This window comes from Nicotiana tabacum, chromosome 12, assembly GCF_000715075.1.
Source record: "Nicotiana tabacum cultivar K326 chromosome 12, ASM71507v2, whole genome shotgun sequence".
In the NCBI taxonomy this organism is placed as follows: domain Eukaryota; kingdom Viridiplantae; phylum Streptophyta; class Magnoliopsida; order Solanales; family Solanaceae; genus Nicotiana; species Nicotiana tabacum.
In genome coordinates, this window is record NC_134091.1 from 2,679,796 (window position 1) to 2,700,705 (window position 20,910).

Consider the following 20,910-nt stretch of genomic DNA (forward strand, 5'->3'; position numbering starts at 1 on the left):
GATCAAGGCATAAAGGATTAGTTCATAAAAAATCATAAAGGTATCCGATTTTGAGGAATTTCTCACTCGAGAACTGAAAAAGGCCTAAGGGCTATCTTTATTACAAGTTCGAGCAAATGCCAGCTCGACTGCTAAGCCCAAAGTCTATCAGAGTTTGAGGAATTTCTTACTCGAGAACTGAGAAAAGGCCTAAGGGCTATCTTTATTACAAGTTTGAGTAAATGCCCGCTCGAGTGCAAAGCTCAAGGGCAACCCGAGTTGGAGAAACTTCTCACTCGGGGACTACAAAAAGATCTAAGGATTAACTTCATTTCGAGATCTTGCTCTCACTCGGGAATCACGATGTTCCGAGTTCACATTTAAGCTCAACTCAAGGATTAACGAGAACTCGAGGGGTATTATATTGATCGATTAAAAACCTAAGGGTCTATTATATCTAAGCTTGATATTTGGGCGAGTCATTGAAATCATATAATCGAGTCTTTTACAAATAAAGATAGAATAAATTTCAGCATGGGCCGAAAGGGATACAAAAAGATCCTTTTATACTTCCAAGAAATGATTACAAAGTATAACTACGGCACCCACGAAGGATACTTACGCAGGAACAAAGAAACAAAAAACAAAAGCCAAAGAACCTAATCCACTTTTAAGACCAAGTGATCACAGCCAACTCGACGCTACACTAAAGTAGGAAGAGCGGGTCGCAATAGCTTTTACCCGAATAGAGGTCCGGGATCGAATTTCCACAGGGATCACAGGGAGTTGCGGTTGTGCTTCTAATGTCACTTCAAACATTTTTTGAGTTTTTATATTTATAACTACTATTATAAAACTAAGGATTAAAGCTAAATTATGCTAAAAGAATATTGTTAAGTTGTAATTAATGGGAAGAAGGGCATTAGGGTCGTAGCATCACCTATGTGGTTAATTGACGGGTAGATGTGACTAAGGATAGATTGACATATTTGGGGATTATGCTATAACAGTTGCACAATTGCACCCACTCTCACACCTCTCGGTAGAGGGAGTGATTTTGCCCAATTGACTCTCTCCAGACCAATTGGGTAGGCCAGTGAGACCAAGCAACTAGGGTTCAAGTAGGGTGATTACTCTCTCGAGATTTAACCCGTTAATTGGGACTACCATTTCTCATGGGTCCATCCCAATTCCTTGTTGGGTCAATTTTGGGGTCATAGACTCTCTTTCTCAAGAAGAGTCAAACCCACGAAGCTTGAATCAGTGTTTGCAACCACCAATTCTTGAATAAAAACATAAAATCAACCCAAATAACAAACACCGAATATCAATCTAACCTTTGATGGCAACACCCATCAATTACCCACACTAGGGTTGAGCCACAACCCTAGCTAATGGGTTTAGTTACACATAATTAAAGAAGAAACTGAAGAAATAGATGAAGAACTAAACATATTAATTAATTACTAAGAAGAAACTACAATAATCTATTGTTAATAGGAAGCAAAAGTGCCAAAAATGGCTAAAATATCGGTCTCACGAACTCAGCTACGTTTCTGAATACAAAACTTGACTTAAAAATGGTAAAATGTCCTATTTACACTAGGCTAGAAAAACTGGACAAAAATACCCCTGCGGGGTCAGTGCGGGCCGCACAAAAGCAACCGCGGCCGCACTGGCTCTTTTGACTTCAACTTTAAGCTCTTTGAACTGGAGGACGCGAACCACACAAATAAGTAGTGCGGCCGCGGAAGGGCTCTGGCGCGGACCGCGCGGTGACAATCGCGGCCCGCATGGCAGGGTCTTGGCAAAAATGATGGTTCTCTGAATCTCTGGACGCGGACCGCACAAATAAGTAGTGCGGCCGCGTAGCCTTATAACGGACCGCGAAAATCCTATCGCGGTCGCGTGAACTTCAGCCTGAATAACCATGTCTCTGAACCTCCTAGTGCGGCCGCAGTCACTTTTGCGCGGTCCGCACTAGGCCTTCTCCTCTTGAATTTCTTGGTCTTTGATACTTGAGCAGATTTCACTCCTTTTTTAGCCGATCTTGGACATTTCGTCACTTTATCGCTCAAACCTGCAATCAAGCACAACCTGTGAGCCTTTTTGGGACTATTTTGTAGCAATTTATACTAAAAGCATAAGTAAGTAGGGGCATAAAATATGTTAAAATCCTAACTTATCACCATATCCTCGAGAGCATCGTCTTCGAAAATCATCTTCTTGGGGGCACAATTTCTGATCTTTGGAAATGTTTGTATACGGCAGAAGGCCTATGATAAATGTAATTATATCTCCAGCAACCGAGATTGAATATTCCGTTAAAGTTTTGGGCCACAATACATTAAAAGAAAGAACAAGAAAAAGGAAAAGACCAGAAGGGAAGACTAGAAGATGTAGCTTCACCTTTTGTCACAAGAAAAGCCAAAAGGGGTTGCAAGATGTACGCGCAACAATCCAAGCGTGTTCATTCTCTGAACTCTGTTTCGGTGTAGGATGTAAAAGTTAGCAGATGATAGTGCCACCTCATTCCATGGAAAGCAAAAGGAATGAAGCACCACATCAGGTTGAAGTTAAGAGAGATGAGCAGTAGTGTAAAGTTTGCATATCTTCTGATATGGGAAGGATTCGGTGCCTTTCTCTCGTTGTCTTGAGCCGAAGCTTTGAAAAAGGGAGTCTTGGCGTAACTGGTAAAGTTGCTGCCATGTGACCTTATGATCACAGATTTGAACCATAGAAATAGGTGATTAGAGGAAGAGGTAAAAAGGGAAAGGACTAAAAGTAGATGAAGAAGGAATAATTACAGTTTTTGTTCAGCCAAGTAGCCTTTTATTTATAGAAAGTCGACGACGGGACCGGCGGCGCAAGTGGCCAACAAAGCTGAAACGTATTTGATGTTTTGGGGAAGCATGCTGACATGATATTTTCGATCACTTCGAGCGCCTGCGTCACGGGCTTGACGTCATCACGAGAGGTTTTGAGGTTCAAATCGTTTCTTATCATCTTATTCTAAGAAATGCGGGGACTATCGGTATACGGTAGAAATCGGAGAGCTCGATTTCGAAGACTTGATTACACTCCGAGCCCGAGTTTGGGAAGCTCGAAGTAAGAATCAAGCTACGCCCGGATAAGCGCACCTCGAGAAGCAAATCGGGGACCCGTCATGATCTGCCTCAAGGGTAGTACAATTTTGAGGATACTCAAGAAAGAGCAGGAATTCCTCTGACACGTGGATCAGGGCATAAATTATGGGATAAGATTTGTACGAAATAGTACAAGGTTGCACTAGGTTGTTATACAACTGTACCAATAGAATTCTTTGCCATAATTGGAAATGTATCATATTAGGGTTTCCCCCTCCTATATAAAGGGGACCCCAATCATTTGTAAGGATCTCTCATTCACTGCAATAGAATAATCTACTCTGCTTTTCTCGCTTACCATGCTCAACAATTGTTCTTCAGCTTTATCATTTTTACTTTGTAGTCCATACTTTATTGTTCTTAGCTCACCTCGAGGCCCCTGAGATAATCGAGCTCGAGGCCCCTATTGCTCTAACAATACTGGTTTGGTTCATCAATTCTTCTTACTTAAGCTTAGTATTACTTGTATATTCACTAGTATTGGAATAAATCACATATCATTAAAATTAAACCACAAATTATATTTAATTGTTACTCACATTTTTTGAGTTAAACAGTTTGAGAGTCTTGTTTGGGGGAGAACTTTTCGGGACAAGTGTTAGTGTATCACTTGTATTTGTCTTTTTGTGAGGTTATTCTCTTGATATTTTATACTCTTTTTTATATAGTAAATTACTCATTTTGACGATAATCGTGATTTTTTGTCTGAAAAATTAGACTGAAGTACTACTCGCATTGAGTACAATAATAACAAAGACGGTAAAGTGATAAACGACTCAAATTGTTTTTTATTTTTTTATTTTGGGGTCATTTTGATAATGTTACTATTCTTTGCTGTCATTGTAACAGAAAACCGACATTTTCGTTTTCTGAATTATTGTAAACCCTATCTGGATGTTTGCATCAAATAAATACATGATAGTTATCACTAAATTATAGGTTAATTAATACATACTCTCACCTATATTTATAGAGTAACCACATACATAACCACGATGTATTAATATAATCTCATGAAAATATCGAATACGAGCAAATTTTTTAATGTTAAACACCAACTTTGCTATCATTCGGGATGGCGTTTTTACAGTGACAACAAAGAAAGTAAACTGGAAATCTGTATAATTTTAGGTGCTGAAATATGTAAATATAGTAACAGCATGTTCAAAAACTCTTTTTCTCTTTTTTTTTCTCGATATAACATTCGATATTCAAATCTCATTAGTCTGACTAATTTAAATTTGTATCGAATAAGTTTAAAACGTTTGCTATCTAAGCTTCTATCTTAAAATTTGAATTCGAGATCTCTGACTAATGTAAATAAATTCTAATCAGGATTCTAATCAAAATTAAAATTTATTTTATCATCTCCCCGATGGTGTGTTTAAAAACTATTTTCTCTGTAAAAAGGTGGTTGTAGGAATTAAATCAAGTCAAACATGTGAGTATGACCGCATATACGTGGACTCACCCATTACAATACATCTCAACGACACATCACACACATCCTATTACAACACCCAAATATTTATTTATATGGAGTGTTTACGTCAAATAATATTAATTACAATTAAGTGATTAATGAGCTGAAAATATATTTTAATTAACGTATGGTTAAATTAGAGAAGTCCATATTCAAGCACATATTATATATTTATTGATATGATGTAAACATTTGATAGGATATATTTTTATTTATTCTATCATATTGTCAAGAGGCGGAGGTAGAGTACCGCTATTTGGTTTATTTAAACCCAACACTTTTGATACGAAGCATAAATTTATGTAAAAAAAATTACTAAAATTAAACTAACAAATAAAATATATGAAGTCACAACTTTAAAAATATAATAAGATTAATGCATTAATGTTGCCGCAATAAAACCATGCAACTAATCTAAGCAAGTACGTATTTATGATGGATCTCTTAAGTTTCACGTCCATACTTGCTTTTGTGGCTCAAAACTAGCCTCAAAATATATTATCAATACTTAACATTCATATCATTTGTCAAGTATGAACAGTATTTGACAACAATGAGATTTATGTAGCGCTTGAAAGGTAATTCAGACGACGTTAGCAAAATATAGTTAGGGGTGTTAATGGATATTTGAAAACGGACCAAATCGTATCATATCGAACCAAATTTTATATTTTTTTTTAATAAAACCATAGATTTTTATATAAATCTAGAACCGTACCGATAATTAGGGTAAGTTTTTTATTTTATAAAAATAAACCGAAAATATACCAAATCGTACCGAAAAAATTTACATGAAAATATAAATTTATATATTAAGTTTAAAAATAATAAAGCATTAAATTTTTCCTTGGGCATTAGAATTAGGAAAACGACTATAAGGCAACAAGTAATTAAACTCAAAATCCTAGTTCTCAAACCTATTATACTACTCCTATTGAAACTAAACTATTTCCAGCATATTCACTAGCAAGACATAGGGTATTCTAGCGATTATGAGTAGCAAACTACAACATATTGAATATGTTTACTTTCGTATGACTCAAATTTATATTTTTGAATATTTAATCTTCTATAAACTTTAATTTTGAGTCTCAGCTTGCTTAGTATCTTTCCACTTGTGTGATTTATATTTTTTTGGTCTTTGCTTAATTTCTTTTACACTCGATGGATCTATACTCTGGTCATCTTTCATGTTTTCTTAGTTCATCACCTTTTAAATAGTAAAAATGTCTAGTGAGTTTTGTTAAGTCCTATAAAAGTACGTATATTATTGCATTCTGCTTCTACTAGTGACCTTTAAATGACATTTAAAAAAAATTCGAAAATTAATTGAAACGGACCGATATCAAAAAGAAACCTACATAATTGGTACGCTTTCTAAAAGTCTAGTTTTAATTATATGTAATATAATAATCGAAAAATTATTTTATATAATAACCGACCGAACCGAATCATTGACTGGCTAGGTTGACTTTTCAACCTCGTTCCTACTCCGAATTAAAGAGGTCATCTTGGATAAATTTAATGCAAATGAGAATTAAACGAAATAATTAAAACCAATATACGTCATACAAAGACGGATCCATGATAGGATACACATGCATTGAGATTGAAATTGCACAAAATATTGGATTCAGTTCAAGAAAGAAAAATGAAAATTAAACTTATGAACGAAATGAGAAAAACTAACAAATCATAGGTGGTTCCCTTGGTTTTCTTACCATTTTTAGTTTTCATATTTTTTGAAGGAACGACGACATATTTATCATAATTGAATTTTTTTTTCTAGAAGAAAATTATAATTCTTTCATATTTGGTTAGTCCTTTTTTTGGAAGAAAAGATTTGGGCTTCTACAAATTGAGGATTCTTCCTTCTTATTCAGCAACATCCACAATGTAACCATAAGGGGTTTGTGTATACGGTAGAAATCAGAGAGCTTGATTTCGAAGACTTGATTACACTTCGAGCCCGAGTTCGGGAAGCTCGAAGTAAGAATCAAGTCAGGCCCGGATAAGCGTACCTCGAGAAGCAAATCGGGGACCCGTCATGATCAGCCTCGAGAGCGGTACAATTTTGAGGACACTCAATCGGAGAAAATATCGGTATTAGGGGTCGGTGTACCACCCATAAACCCTAAGGGAGTGCCAAGTATGGAGCTAATTGATATCAGTTCACACAACTCTCTAAATGCGGACGCAGGCACCGACCCCGTAAGGAATGCACACCGGGAAGCCCGGCGAGGGGACCAAAGAATGCCGGGAATGAAAGAAGGGAGAGTCAGCCTCCAGGTGATATTCCAAATGTTGCAAGCCCAGCAAGTCGCCATCACTAAACTTCAGAGTCAGAATAGAACTCCAAACACAGCCAAACCAGTGAACACACGGCATGCTGAACTAGCGATAGAGAGGCCCGATGAAAGTGGCTCGGGGACTGATCCCACGATTATGAGAATGCTCGAAGAGCTCGTCAAAAGGATCGAGACTGGAGAAAAGAAGATTGAAGAAAATGACAAAAAGGTGGAGAAATAGAACTCTAGGGTCGACCAGATACCGGGAGCACCTCCGATTTTGAAAGGACTAGACTCGAAGAAGTTCGTGCAAAAACCATTTCCCCAAATGCGGCTCCGAAGCCTATTCCGAAGAAATTTTGGATGCCAGATATCCCGAAATACAACGGAACCACTGATCTCAACAAGCACATCACCACATATACTTGTGGCATAAAAGGAAATGATTTGGAAGACGATGAGATTGAGTCTGTTTTGCTAAAAAAGTTTGGGAAACTCTGTCTAAGGGTGCCATGATTTGGTACCATAACTTACTCCCGAACTCTATTGATTCGTTTGCCATGTTGGCAGACTCATTTGTAAAGGCACATGTCGGTGCCATAAAAGTTGCAACAAGGAAGTCCGATGTATTCAAAATAAAGCAAGGGGAGAACGAGATGTTGAGGGAGTTTGTATCCCGTTTCTAGTTAGAACGAATAGAGTTATCACCGGTCTCTGATGACTGGGTCGTACAAGCCTTCACTCAGGGCTAAATGAACGAAGTTCGATAGCTTTGAAACAGCTGAAGGAAAACTTGATCAAGTATACCGTTGTGACTTGGGCAGATGTGCATAACAGGTACCAGTCAAAAATTAGGGTCGAGGATGACCAGTTGAGAGCCCCCTCGGGCACAACTTATCCAAGCAGGTTACTAGCAAAGGAGTCAGGAAATGCAGACAAGGCGTCAAGGTTGATTAAGGAGAGATATCAGCCATACGTCGAGTATCGAAGAAACATTTCAAGGTGTAACATACCTCGTAATGATCGTAGAACAGATCGAAGTCAAAGTTCCCGGGGACTCATAAGCAAAATCGGGTTTGATAGGCACTTGGGACCAGTAGAGGCACCCCAATTATCGAAGTACAACTTCAGCGTTGATGCCTCGGGAATCATCTCAGCCATTGGCAAAATTAGAAATACTAGATGGCCCAAGCCTATACAGACCGATCCTTCTCAAAAGAACCCCAACTTGATGTGCAAGTATCATGGTACTCATGGGAATAAGACCGAGAATTGCAGGAAGCTCAGAGAGGAGGTAACCCAGTTGTTCAACGAGGGGCATCTTTGTGAATTTCTCAGCGACCGGGCCAAGAACCACCTTCGAGAAAGAGATGCAAAAAGGAAGAATAAGCCCGAAGAACCTCAACATGTCATTCATATGATCATCGTAGGTGTCGACGTCCCACAGGGACCCATATTCAAACGTACCAAAGTATCTATCACAAGGGAGAAGTGGACTCGGAACTACATGCCCGAGGACACCCTCACATTCAGCGAGGAAGATATCAAGGCTTTATCTCAGCCCCATAACAACGCTCCGGTAATCTCTATCCTTTAAATAAAATTCAAATTAAATGTGTTTTAGTGGATCCAGGTAGTTCAGCAAACATAATTAGATCGAGGGTCGTGGAACAACTTGGCCTGCAAGGTCAGATCGTACCTACGTCCCGAGTCCTGAATGGCTTCAACATGGCAAACGAAACAACAAAGGGAGAAATCATCTTGCTAGTAAATGTAGCCAGGATCATTCAAGATACGAAGTTCCATGTGATCGAAGACGACATGAGGTACAACGTACTCCTCGGGAGACTGTGGATACACAACATAAGGGTAGTGCCTTCAACTCTTCACCAAATGATAAAGTTCCCGGCGAAGGAAGGAGTGAAAGCAGTCTACAGAGAGCAACATGCTGCAAAGGAGATGTTTTTTATCGAGGAAATGGTGTCGATACCTGAGCCTTTGACCTCGAGCAACAAAGGTAAGCAGACGGCTAAATAGCCACCGCAGCAGGTAACCGAACTTCTTAAAATAGGGTCTATTCGGGAAGTAAAACACCCCGAGAGGTTAGCCAACATGGTTCTAAAAAGGGAAAAACAAACTTAAAATGTGCATAGATTATAAGGACCTGAACAAAACATCTTTTCCCCTTGTCCGAGGTCGATCGCACGATCAATGCCACAGTTGGCCCCGAGACCCTAACTTCTCTTGATGCCTACGGCGGACACCATCAGATTCAGATGAACCCGGAGGGCTAGGAAAAGGCTCATTTATTAATCAGGGTGTTGTAACCTATAATTACAACATAACGCCCTTCGGGCTGAAAAAATGCAGGAAAATACGCCTAGTTATCAAAATGTTCAAAAACGAATAGGCAAAACAATGGAAGTTTGTAGTAATGATATGTTGATTGAGTCCCTGTGCGCAGAGGACAATTTAATTCATTTACAGGAAACATTTACGATCTTGAGGAAATATAGCATGAAGCTTAGCCCAGAGGAATGTGCCTTCAGGGTTGGCACAGGTGAGACCCTCGACGTAGCGGCATAAAATCGAGGTACCAAAATCAGGGCTATTGGGAGTATCACGATCGAGGATAGCGTAGAGGCCATGCAAAGGCTAACAAGACAAATGGCTACCTTGGGTCAATTTTTGTCAAGGTCATCAGATCGAAGTCACCAGTTCTTCTCTTCGCTCAAAAGGGAAAAGGGCTTCACGTGGAACCCGGGATGTCAGCGAGCCTTAGAAGAATTATAGCGATATCCACCGAGCCCGCCTTTGTTTCATACCCCGATGGCAGATGAAAAACGAGAAGCAACACTTGCTGGAATGATCACCCAAAAGCAAAATATCAAAAGGCACTACAATAGGAGGACCAACCTCCAACATTTCGGAGTCGGGGACTTAGTTCTATGAAAAGTCACCCTCGATACCACTGCTAAGGTTTGATTTTATCCTTTTGTCCATTTGAGTTTGAAGCTAACTCATTACAGATTTTGGATTGACGGCATACTATCTCGGAGGCATCATTTCTACACGAATGCCCTAGGTTTTAAAGCATGCATTGCGCTCTTTTTCCCTTAGACCGGATTTTGTCCCAAATAGGTTTTACCGGTAAGGTTTTAAACGAGGAAACAATTATGTGCTACCTATGAAAAATTCAACAGTATCCAAGGCTTCTTTTCAATCAACAACGAATACTAGGGGGCATCACCCTTGGAGGCTATATTTTTGAAAAATACTTCATGCTTAAGAGGGCCTCAATAGGAAAACTTTGTAATGGGCCAAACGGTTAAATGAACTGTGTCCATATAGAATAGTCGAGCCCCGGCGGCTGAACATGTACACATATATCGACTATTTGAAGAAGCATTTTAGTTATATCAAAAACACTTGGTATCTCAAAGAAGTTTACTATCATACGAGCTCTACACCTACAATCCTACGGGAAGCGGCTCAAGGACCAAAGCACCCTGAAATACTTTGGGACTGTCACTAACATTCAATACATCCGAGTCACTGAAAACTCGGACTCATAAGACCTCAAAGAGGCACCCCCTCGAAACAAAGACCAAGGCCAATATACACGGGGACTAACTTTTCGAACAAGTTCGGAAAAGTTATCGGGAAACAAATCCAAGTGACGTACCCGAAGGCTACGGCCACATAAAAAACTACTGTCATATGAAGGCTACGGCCAAATTTACGCAGCTCGGAGACGTCCGACTTCCATATAAATTAAAGGCCTTCAAATATTGAAAAAACAGTTAAATCAGGCTACCCTCGGCAAAAGCAAAATATGAAGGGCTTCGATAAATTCAGCCCCCGAAAAATCTGAGGGCCTCGATAAATCCAGCCCTCAATTAATCCAAGGGCATCGATAACATCAGCCTTCGGAAATACCTCAAGAGGTATCCAATTATGTTTACTCAAACAAATAATCAATAAGGTTCCAATACGTCAAACCTTCGAAAAAACCCAACGGGTACAAAAAACACATGTTATGGCATAACTAAATTTTCACCAAGTCTTTTAGCCGAAATGAGGGAAATATTACATAGCCATTTTAAAGGCCGAAACGGCCCAACTTAAAGAATCTATGGGCCAATTTTAAAAGAGCCTAAGGGCCGATAAATAAGAGCCCAAGGGCCAACTTCGAAAGGCGTAAGGGCCAAAAACTTATAGTTTGAGACTCCGCTCTCATTTCAATCTGGACTCAAGGTTCACAATATCCCGAGCTCACATCAGAACGATTTAAACTTAGCTCGAAGATTTTTATATCTGTCGATAAATATCTAATAGTTTATAATACCCCGAACCTTAAACCAATCCTCGGACTAATCATTCAAATGAAGTCTTCCATAAATAAAGGCAATATTAAATCCAGTACAAACCAAAGACGAGATAAAAAGTTCCCCTCGTATTTCCAGAAGATGATTACATGAAGTATTTACACAAGGGAGGCATACAAAGAAACAAAATAAAGTAACCTAAAACTCCTTCGGGGCCACATCTTTGGCAGCTGCATCTTCAGGAGTCGCATCTTCGAGAGCATCATCCTTGGGGACTTCATATTCGTCTCCTTCACTCTCAGAGCTACTGGCTGAATCATCCTCATCGAAAAGCAGATCGGTAACCTATTCTTCCAAAATCTTCGTCGTTTCAATATCGGCTGAAAGATCGAAGCCGCGAGCATGTACATCCTCGAGGTTATCCTCCAGGATTGTCGCCTAACGTGTTCAAGAGTACTTGATAACTTAGCCTCTGCCGTATAAGAGATCTCCTTTTCCCGAACATTAGCTGCTTCGGCATCGGCTCGATACAAAGTTATGATTGCTACAGCATCAGATTTGGCCTTGGCCAGCTCAGCAGGAGATCTGGTTTTAAGCTCCTCGATTTTGAGGCCTCGAGCTAGGCTCTCCTCCTTCACACCTCGAAGCTGGTGTTCGAGTGAAGCTAGATGCTCTCTTAGAGTTTCTTTCCCAGAGGCGAGGTTGTCCATACCTTTCCTACACCCCAGGGTCTCGGCTTCTTTCATCTTAAGCTCCTCCCGAAGCTGCGTCTCCAAGTCAGCCTTCTGATGAAACTGCAAAATTAAAAGTGTCAGTCGCCAAAACAAACAAGTGCGTAACAGACCCTCAAGAGCTGTATTACCTTCTCAACATACTCGTCCGACCTTGGCATGCCTGCGTCAACTCAACTCGTAAATCATAGATCTCCATATCTTTCTTAGCATAGAGGGTTTTGAAGACGTCCCTCTCCTCCAAAATTTTCTTAAGCTCAGTCTTGCATCGAGCAAGATCGGCTTGGGACTTGGAAAATGCCCTTTTATAGAGCATCACAGCCTTCATAAAAAGGGAGGAAAGATAGATTCAGAATAGCTAAAACAAAGGTGCAGGCATAAAAAACAAAAAACTCACTTGTTTAAAGAGTCTACGAGCCTCATCAAAAATGAAAGAAGCATCTGGGTCGGGGCCATCTTCAAGCTCTGTGAGACATTCTCGAAAGATGTCATGCCCTCCAAGGCTTGCTTCCACTTCAGAAGACCTCATATTCTGAGCATCTCAGACTTGTCCCTCGGAGAACTCGGGGCCGGGAGGTGAATCATCTACATTGATTACCCCAAGTGATCCACTCGGGGCGTTCTCTTTTATTTGAAGAGGCTCGGCATCAGGACGTTCGTCCTCGCCCACCAAATGGCCTTATAGGAGAGGTACCTTTTTTTTGCACGATGGCTCGGGACTTTGTTTGAACTCCCTTCGGAGATTTCTTCGGCTCTAGAATGAGCCACATCAACCGTCACCGGCTCGATGACGTCGAAGCACCAGCATTTTTTCTTTCACGGGTTACCCGCAGGCAGTCGTCATCTTCTTCTTCCTCCTGATCCTGAAGGCATTGGTCCGTTTCCGGAGATAAGGTCGTTGTATCGGCCTTAGGCCTTCGAGCCATGCTCTTCTTTGGCTTCGGGGGATTTTCAGATTACTCTTTTTTTTTCTTTAGAAGACTTCGGAACCTCTACTTCATCAGCCGGGGCCAGCCACAAATCAACGGCATCTCCAAGACCTGCATGAAACTGAGGTAAGTATCCCATGACAGAAGCACAAGAAAACAAACAATAGAACTCATCATGGTTTAGGCCTCCCATCGACCCTTGGCCAGATCTCGCCAGCAACGCTCCGAATAAGAGGAAGCGGAGGCCAACTTTTGGACCCAGCCCTCGAGGTACGGGACCCCACCAGGGAACCAAGCAGCGACTGCACCATCGTAAAGGGGTTAGATTAATGAAAAATGTAAAACCGATGAAAAGAAAGAAAAAAAGCAGGGTATAAACCTGCTACGTACTCATGTTTCATGTTCTACTCCTCGGGGAACATCATCCAATCAGCAAGAATCAAATTGGAGGTCCTGGCTCAGATGAACCGGCTCATCCAACCACGGTCTTTGTCCTCATCGATACTAGAGAATAGAGATTTTAAGGATCGACATTGTAATTTTATCAAACCCACACGATAAAGTCAGGGACTGTACAGTCTGATCAGATGATCGAGGATAAAAGACATCCCCTCAACTTGGCTCAAAAAGAACCTGATTAAGTAAACGATTTGCTAGAATGAGGGGTAGATCTGGCCAAGTATCACTCGGTATCGTTGGCAAAAGCTAAGAATAACTAGATCTATGGGACCCTAAGCCGGAATTGCAGGACCCAACGTAAATGGGTAGGTATATACACTCAAGTACCTTGCTTTATATGTAGTGATGTCCTCCTCGGAGGAAGGAAACACTATTTATTTATTATCCCACTTGCAATCCTCCTTTACTTGTCTGAGCTTGGCCTTGGTCACCAAACAAACATATCGAGACATGGGCTCGCATCGGTCTGGTGTCGATGTAGGTTTCTCAATTTTGAAATCGAATGTTATTTCACATGGCGGAGGATGCACTCCTCAATACAAGGGGCACTACCGGTTTACTCTTGGTCGATCGAGAAGATGAAGAAGCTTTTTCTTTTTGGGAAACCGGTTTAGAGGTTTTAGCCATTCCAATGCGAAAGATCCAAGAAAATGAAGTGTGTTGATCGTGAAGAGAAGGTAGAGTTCAAGGAAATTGAAAAAGGCTAATAAGACTCTGAGAATAATATAAGAATAAAGTTTGTAAGGTTGTGAAATTTGTCTACTTATAGAGGCCATTTAAGCGTGTTGGGGAATCCAAAAGGCCGACCGCTAGCCGCCTCCAATTAATGATTTTAGGAATCGCACAAAAAGCAACTTTTCAATCGCTCCAACCGTTGATGTCACGATATTGACATTAGGATCAAGGCATAAAGGATTAGTTCATAAAAAATCATAAAGGTATCCGATTTTGAGGAATTTCTCACTCGAGAACTGAAAAAGGCCTAAGGGCTATCTTTATTACAAGTTCGAGCAAATTCCAGCTCGACTGCTAAGCCCAAAGTCTATCAGAGTTTGAGGAATTTCTTACTCGAGAACTGAGAAAAGGCCTAAGGGCTATCTTTATTACAAGTTTGAGTAAATGCCCGCTCGAGTGCAAAGCTCAAGGGCAACCCGAGTTGGAGAAACTTCTCACTCGGGGACTACAAAAATATCTAAGGATTAACTTCATTTCGAGATCTTGCTCTCACTCGGGAATCACGATGTTCCGAGTTCACATTTAAGCTCAGCTCAAGGATTAACGAGAACTCGAGGGGTATTATATTGATCGATTAAAAACCTAAGGGTCTATTATATCTAAGCTTGATATTTGGGCGAGTCATTGAAATCATATAATCGAGTCTTTTACAAATAAAGATAGAATAAATTTCAGCATGGGCCGAAAGGGATACAAAAAGATCCTTTTATACTTCCAAGAAATGATTACAAAGTATAACTACGGCACCCACGAAGGATACTTACGCAGGAACAAAGAAACAAAAAACAAAAGCCAAAGAACCTAATCCACTTTTAAGACCAAGTGATCACAGCCAACTCGACGCTACACTAAAGTAGGAAGAGCGGGTCGCAATAGCTTTTACCCGAATAGAGGTCCGGGATCGAATTTCCACAGGGATCACAGGGAGTTGCGGTTGTGCTTCTAATGTCACTTCAAACATTTTTTGAGTTTTTATATTTATAACTACTATTATAAAACTAAGGATTAAAGCTAAATTATGCTAAAAGAATATTGTTAAGTTGTAATTAATGGGAAGAAGGGCATTAGGGTCGTAGCATCACCTATGTGGTTAATTGACGGGTAGATGTGACTAAGGATAGATTGACATATTTGGGGATTATGCTATAACAGTTGCACAATTGCACCCACTCTCACACCTCTCGGTAGAGGGAGTGATTTTGCCCAATTGACTCTCTCCAGACCAATTGGGTAGGCCAGTGAGACCAAGCAACTAGGGTTCAAGTAGGGTGATTACTCTCTCGAGATTTAACCCGTTAATTGGGACTACCATTTCTCATGGGTCCATCCCAATTCCTTGTTGGGTCAATTTTGGGGTCATAGACTCTCTTTCTCAAGAAGAGTCAAACCCACGAAGCTTGAATCAGTGTTTGCAACCACCAATTCTTGAATAAAAACATAAAATCAACCCAAATAACAAACACCGAATATCAATCTAACCTTTGATGGCAACACCCATCAATTACCCACACTAGGGTTGAGCCACAACCCTAGCTAATGGGTTTAGTTACACATAATTAAAGAAGAAACTGAAGAAATAGATGAAGAACTAAACATATTAATTAATTACTAAGAAGAAACTACAATAATCTATTGTTAATAGGAAGCAAAAGTGCCAAAAATGGCTAAAATATCGGTCTCACGAACTCAGCTACGTTTCTGAATACAAAACTTGACTTAAAAATGGTAAAATGTCCTATTTACACTAGGCTAGAAAAACTGGACAAAAATACCCCTGCGGGGTCAGTGCGGGCCGCACAAAAGCAACCGCGGCCGCACTGGCTCTTTTGACTTCAACTTTAAGCTCTTTGAACTGGAGGACGCGAACCACACAAATAAGTAGTGCGGCCGCGGAAGGGCTCTGGCGCGGACCGCGCGGTGACAATCGCGGCCCGCATGGCAGGGTCTTGGCAAAAATGATGGTTCTCTGAATCTCTGGACGCGGACCGCACAAATAAGTAGTGCGGCCGCGTAGCCTTATAACGGACCGCGAAAATCCTATCGCGGTCGCGTGAACTTCAGCCTGAATAACCATGTCTCTGAACCTCCTAGTGCGGCCGCAGTCACTTTTGCGCGGTCCGCACTAGGCCTTCTCCTCTTGAATTTCTTGGTCTTTGATACTTGAGCAGATTTCACTCCTTTTTGAGCCGATCTTGGACATTTCGTCACTTTATCGCTCAAACCTGCAATCAAGCACAACCTGTGAGCCTTTTTGGGACTATTTTGTAGCAATTTATACTAAAAGCATAAGTAAGTAGGGGCATAAAATATGTTAAAATCCTAACTTATCACCATATCCTCGAGAGCATCGTCTTCGAAAATCATCTTCTTGGGGGCACCATTTCTGATCTTTGGAAATGTTTGTATACGGCAGAAGGCCTATGATAAATGTAATTATATCTCCAGCAACCGAGATTGAATATTCCGTTAAAGTTTTGGGCCACAATACATTAAAAGAAAGAACAAGAAAAAGGAAAAGACCAGAAGGGAAGACTAGAAGATGTAGCTTCACCTTTTGTCACAAGAAAAGCCAAAAGGGGTTGCAAGATGTACGCGCAACAATCCAAGCGTGTTCATTCTCTGAACTCTGTTTCGGTGTAGGATGTAAAAGTTAGCAGATGATAGTGCCACCTCATTCCATGGAAAGCAAAAGGAATGAAGTACCACATCAGGTTGAAGTTAAGAGAGATGAGCAGTAGTGTAAAGTTTGCATATCTTCTGATATGGGAAGGATTCGGTGCCTTTCTCTCGTTGTCTTGAGCCGAAGCTTTGAAAAAGGGAGTCTTGGCGTAACTGGTAAAGTTGCTGCCATGTGACCTTATGATCACAGATTTGAACCATAGAAATAGGTGATTAGAGGAAGAGGTAAAAAGGGAAAGGACTAAAAGTAGATGAAGAAGGAATAATTACAGTTTTTGTTCAGCCAAGTAGCCTTTTATTTATAGAAAGTCGACGACGGGACCGGCGGCGCAAGTGGCCAACAAAGCTGAAACGTATTTGATGTTTTGGGGAAGCATGCTGACATGATATTTTCGATCACTTCGAGCGCCTGCGTCACGGGCTTGACGTCATCACGAGAGGTTTTGAGGTTCAAATCGTTTCTTATCATCTTATTCTAAGAAATGCGGGGACTATCGGTATACGGTAGAAATCGGAGAGCTCGATTTCGAAGACTTGATTACACTCCGAGCCCGAGTTTGGGAAGCTCGAAGTAAGAATCAAGCTACGCCCGGATAAGCGCACCTCGAGAAGCAAATCGGGGACCCGTCATGATCTGCCTCGAGGGTAGTACAATTTTGAGGATACTCAAGAAAGAGCAGGAATTCCTCTGACACATGGATCAGGGCATAAATTATGGGATAAGATTTGTACGAAATAGTACAAGGTTGCACTAGGTTGTTATACAACTGTACCAATAGAATTCTTTGCCATAATTGGAAATGTATCATATTAGGGTTTCCCCCTCCTATATAAAGGGGACCCCAATCATTTGTAAGGATCTCTCATTCACTGCAATAGAATAATCTACTCTGCTTTTCTCGCTTACCATTCTCAACAATTGTTCTTCAGCTTTATCATTTTTACTTTGTAGTCCATACTTTATTGTTCTTAGCTCACCTCGAGGCCCCTGAGATAATCGAGCTCGAGGCCCCTATTGCTCTAACAATACTGGTTTGGTTCATCAATTCTTCTTACTTAAGCTTAGTATTACTTGTATATTCACTAGTATTGGAATAAATCACATATCATTAAAATTAAACCACAAATTATATTTAATTGTTACTCACATTTTTTGAGTTAAACAGTTTGAGAGTCTTGTTTGGGGGAGAACTTTTCGGGACAAGTGTTAGTGTGCCACTTGTATTTGTCTTTTTGTGAGGTTATTCTCTTGATATTTTATACTCTTTTTTATATAGTAGATTACTCATTTTGACGATAATCGTGATTTTTTGTCTGAAAAATTAGACTGAAGTACTACTCGCATTGAGTACAATAATAACAAAGACGGTAAAGTGATAAACGACTCAAATTTTTTTTTATTTTTTTATTTTGGGGTCATTTTGATAATGTTACTATTCTTTGCTGTCATTGTAACAGAAAACCGACATTTTCGTTTTCTGAATTATTGTAAACCCTATCTGGATGTTTGCATCAAATAAATACATGATAGTTATCACTAAATTATAGGTTAATTAATACATACTCTCACCTATATTTATAGAGTAACCACATACATAACCACGATGTATTAATATAATCTCATGAAAATATCGAATACGAGCAAATTTTTTAATGTTAAACACCAACTTTGCTATCATTCGGGATGGCGTTTTTACAGTGACAACAAAGAAAGTAAACTGGAAATCTGTATAATTTTAGGTGCTGAAATATGTAAATATAGTAACAGCATGTTCAAAAACTCTTTTTCTCTTTTTTTTTCTCGATATAACATTCGATATTCAAATCTCATTAGTCTGACTAATTTAAATTTGTATCGGATAAGTTTAAAACATTTGCTATCTAAGCTTCTATCTTAAAATTTGAATTCGAGATCTCTGACTAATGTAAATGAATTCTAATCAAGATTCTAATCAAAATTAAAATTTATTTTATCATCTCCCGATGATGTGTTTAAAAACTATTTTATCTAAAAAGGTGGTTGTAGGAATTAAATCAAGTCAAACATGTGAGTATGAACTCACCCATTACAATACATCTCAATAACACATTACACACATCCTATTACAATACCTAAATATTTATTCATATTGAGTGTTTACGTCAACTAATATAAATTGTAATTAAATAATTTAATGAGCTGAAAATATATTTTAATTAACGTATGTTTAAATTAGAGAAGTCCATATTCAAGCACATATCATGTATTTATTGATCCGGTGTAAACATGTGATAAGATAAATTTTTATTTATCCTATCATATTGTCAAGAGACAGATTTAGACCGGTACCCAACACTTTTTTGATGCAGAGCATAAGCAGAGGCGTAGTCAGAATTTTTACCTTTAAGGAAAAAACTTACTCGCACCGGGTGTTTACACCCAACCAATAAGCAAATGACATATGTCATTATCTTTAACTATGATTATTAATACTTAACTATAGTTAACACATGATCTTAAATAATACTAATATTAAAAAATTTAATATATAGTCTATTGTTTTTATGGTATCACAGGCCATTACCAAATAATTTATTCCCAAATTTCACAAAAATTATGCAAAAATTACTTTGTCTCTCAACTCTATTTCTTGACAACATTATTTCCCGCAAGAGATTTAAAATTATACAAAGTCATACCATCAATTTCAACATTGAACACCATTTATTATTTTGCGTCGAATCTAACTTAGTAATAAAAAAGTACAAATTACTATCATAATCTATGCTTCCCAAGTCTAAGAGTGCAAGACTAATTGAGCAACATATATACGAGCAACTAATTGAGCAACATACTAGTAAAAGAACGGAAACCTTAATGGCTTGGCTCTTAATCTAATTCCCAACTACATATATTGTTGTTTTGGAATTATGCTTTACGCTCGAAGAAGATCAGAAATAATCAGTACTTTGAAATTTAGCCAAACACTTGAAGAAGATTAGGAATAAAAGAAAGAAGAACAAGGAAGTTTACGGCAACCTTAAGTTTTTCTGAAGTAATGTTATGACTTACTTCCTTTTTTAATTTTTATTTACTTATTTTAAATAAAATTTTTAATAGACCTTAGCTTATCTTACATGGTTAACTTAACTACATTGCGTGTAAACACCTAGTACGGATAAGTTTTTACCTAGTATTACATTAAAAGTCTTAAACATATTTTAATAGTATCTTTTTCCACATAATGGAGGAAGGAGCGAAAGGGAGTCATTGGATAAATTACGGTCACTCTTGTTGTGGATTTTAACGAAAACGAATTTACTGTTGCTTTTTAATAATTCTTTTGACAAAAATGAGATTTGACTTTTCAACCTCGTTCCTAATTAATCCGAATTAAAGAGGTCATCTTGGATAAATTTGATGCAAATCCTATCTGCTACAAGAAGTAATCAAAACCAATATACGTCATATGCAGAAACGAACCCTAATTTTGAGTAAGGTTGTGGATTATAAAAAAGGCGTCTTACTGGCTTCTAGATAGATAAACTATCTGTATTAAATAAATTCTTAGCACCAATATAAAATCTTGGTCAAAGCTATTAGGTTGCCAAACGCACCCTTTCTTAAGATTGTTTGGCTTCTTGGCAAAGAGTATGTTTCAAATTCGTTGTTCTTTTTTTTTTTTAATTTTTATGGGTAGTATAGGGGGAAACGAGAGCAAGAAGGTGAACGACGGGGTAAATATAAAGATTCAAGTATTCGCTCTACATGGCAAAATAGGTTTTCCATGGAAATTGCATATAATATCGGATTCAGTTCAAGAAAGAAAAATGAAAATTTATGACGAAGTAAGATTTAAGAAAAATAACAAACCCCCTCTAACTCTTGTGCCTGGTTGTTTATAAGATTGCACTTTAATTTCCACTTGAACTTCTATTTCAAAATTGACTAAAAGATAACAACGTAAAACTTATAACTTTTATGAAGTGGTTTGGTATAATGGTGGAATATCTCATGGGATTAGTTATCCTACCTTATATATGGGATAACTAATCACACTCTTTTAGTGTAAAAGTTATCATGGAATTAGCTAATACCTCAAAACAAACATGGGATAAAGTTAATCCCAAACTTTATCACGGGATTATTATTTTTATCCCAGGTACCAAACGA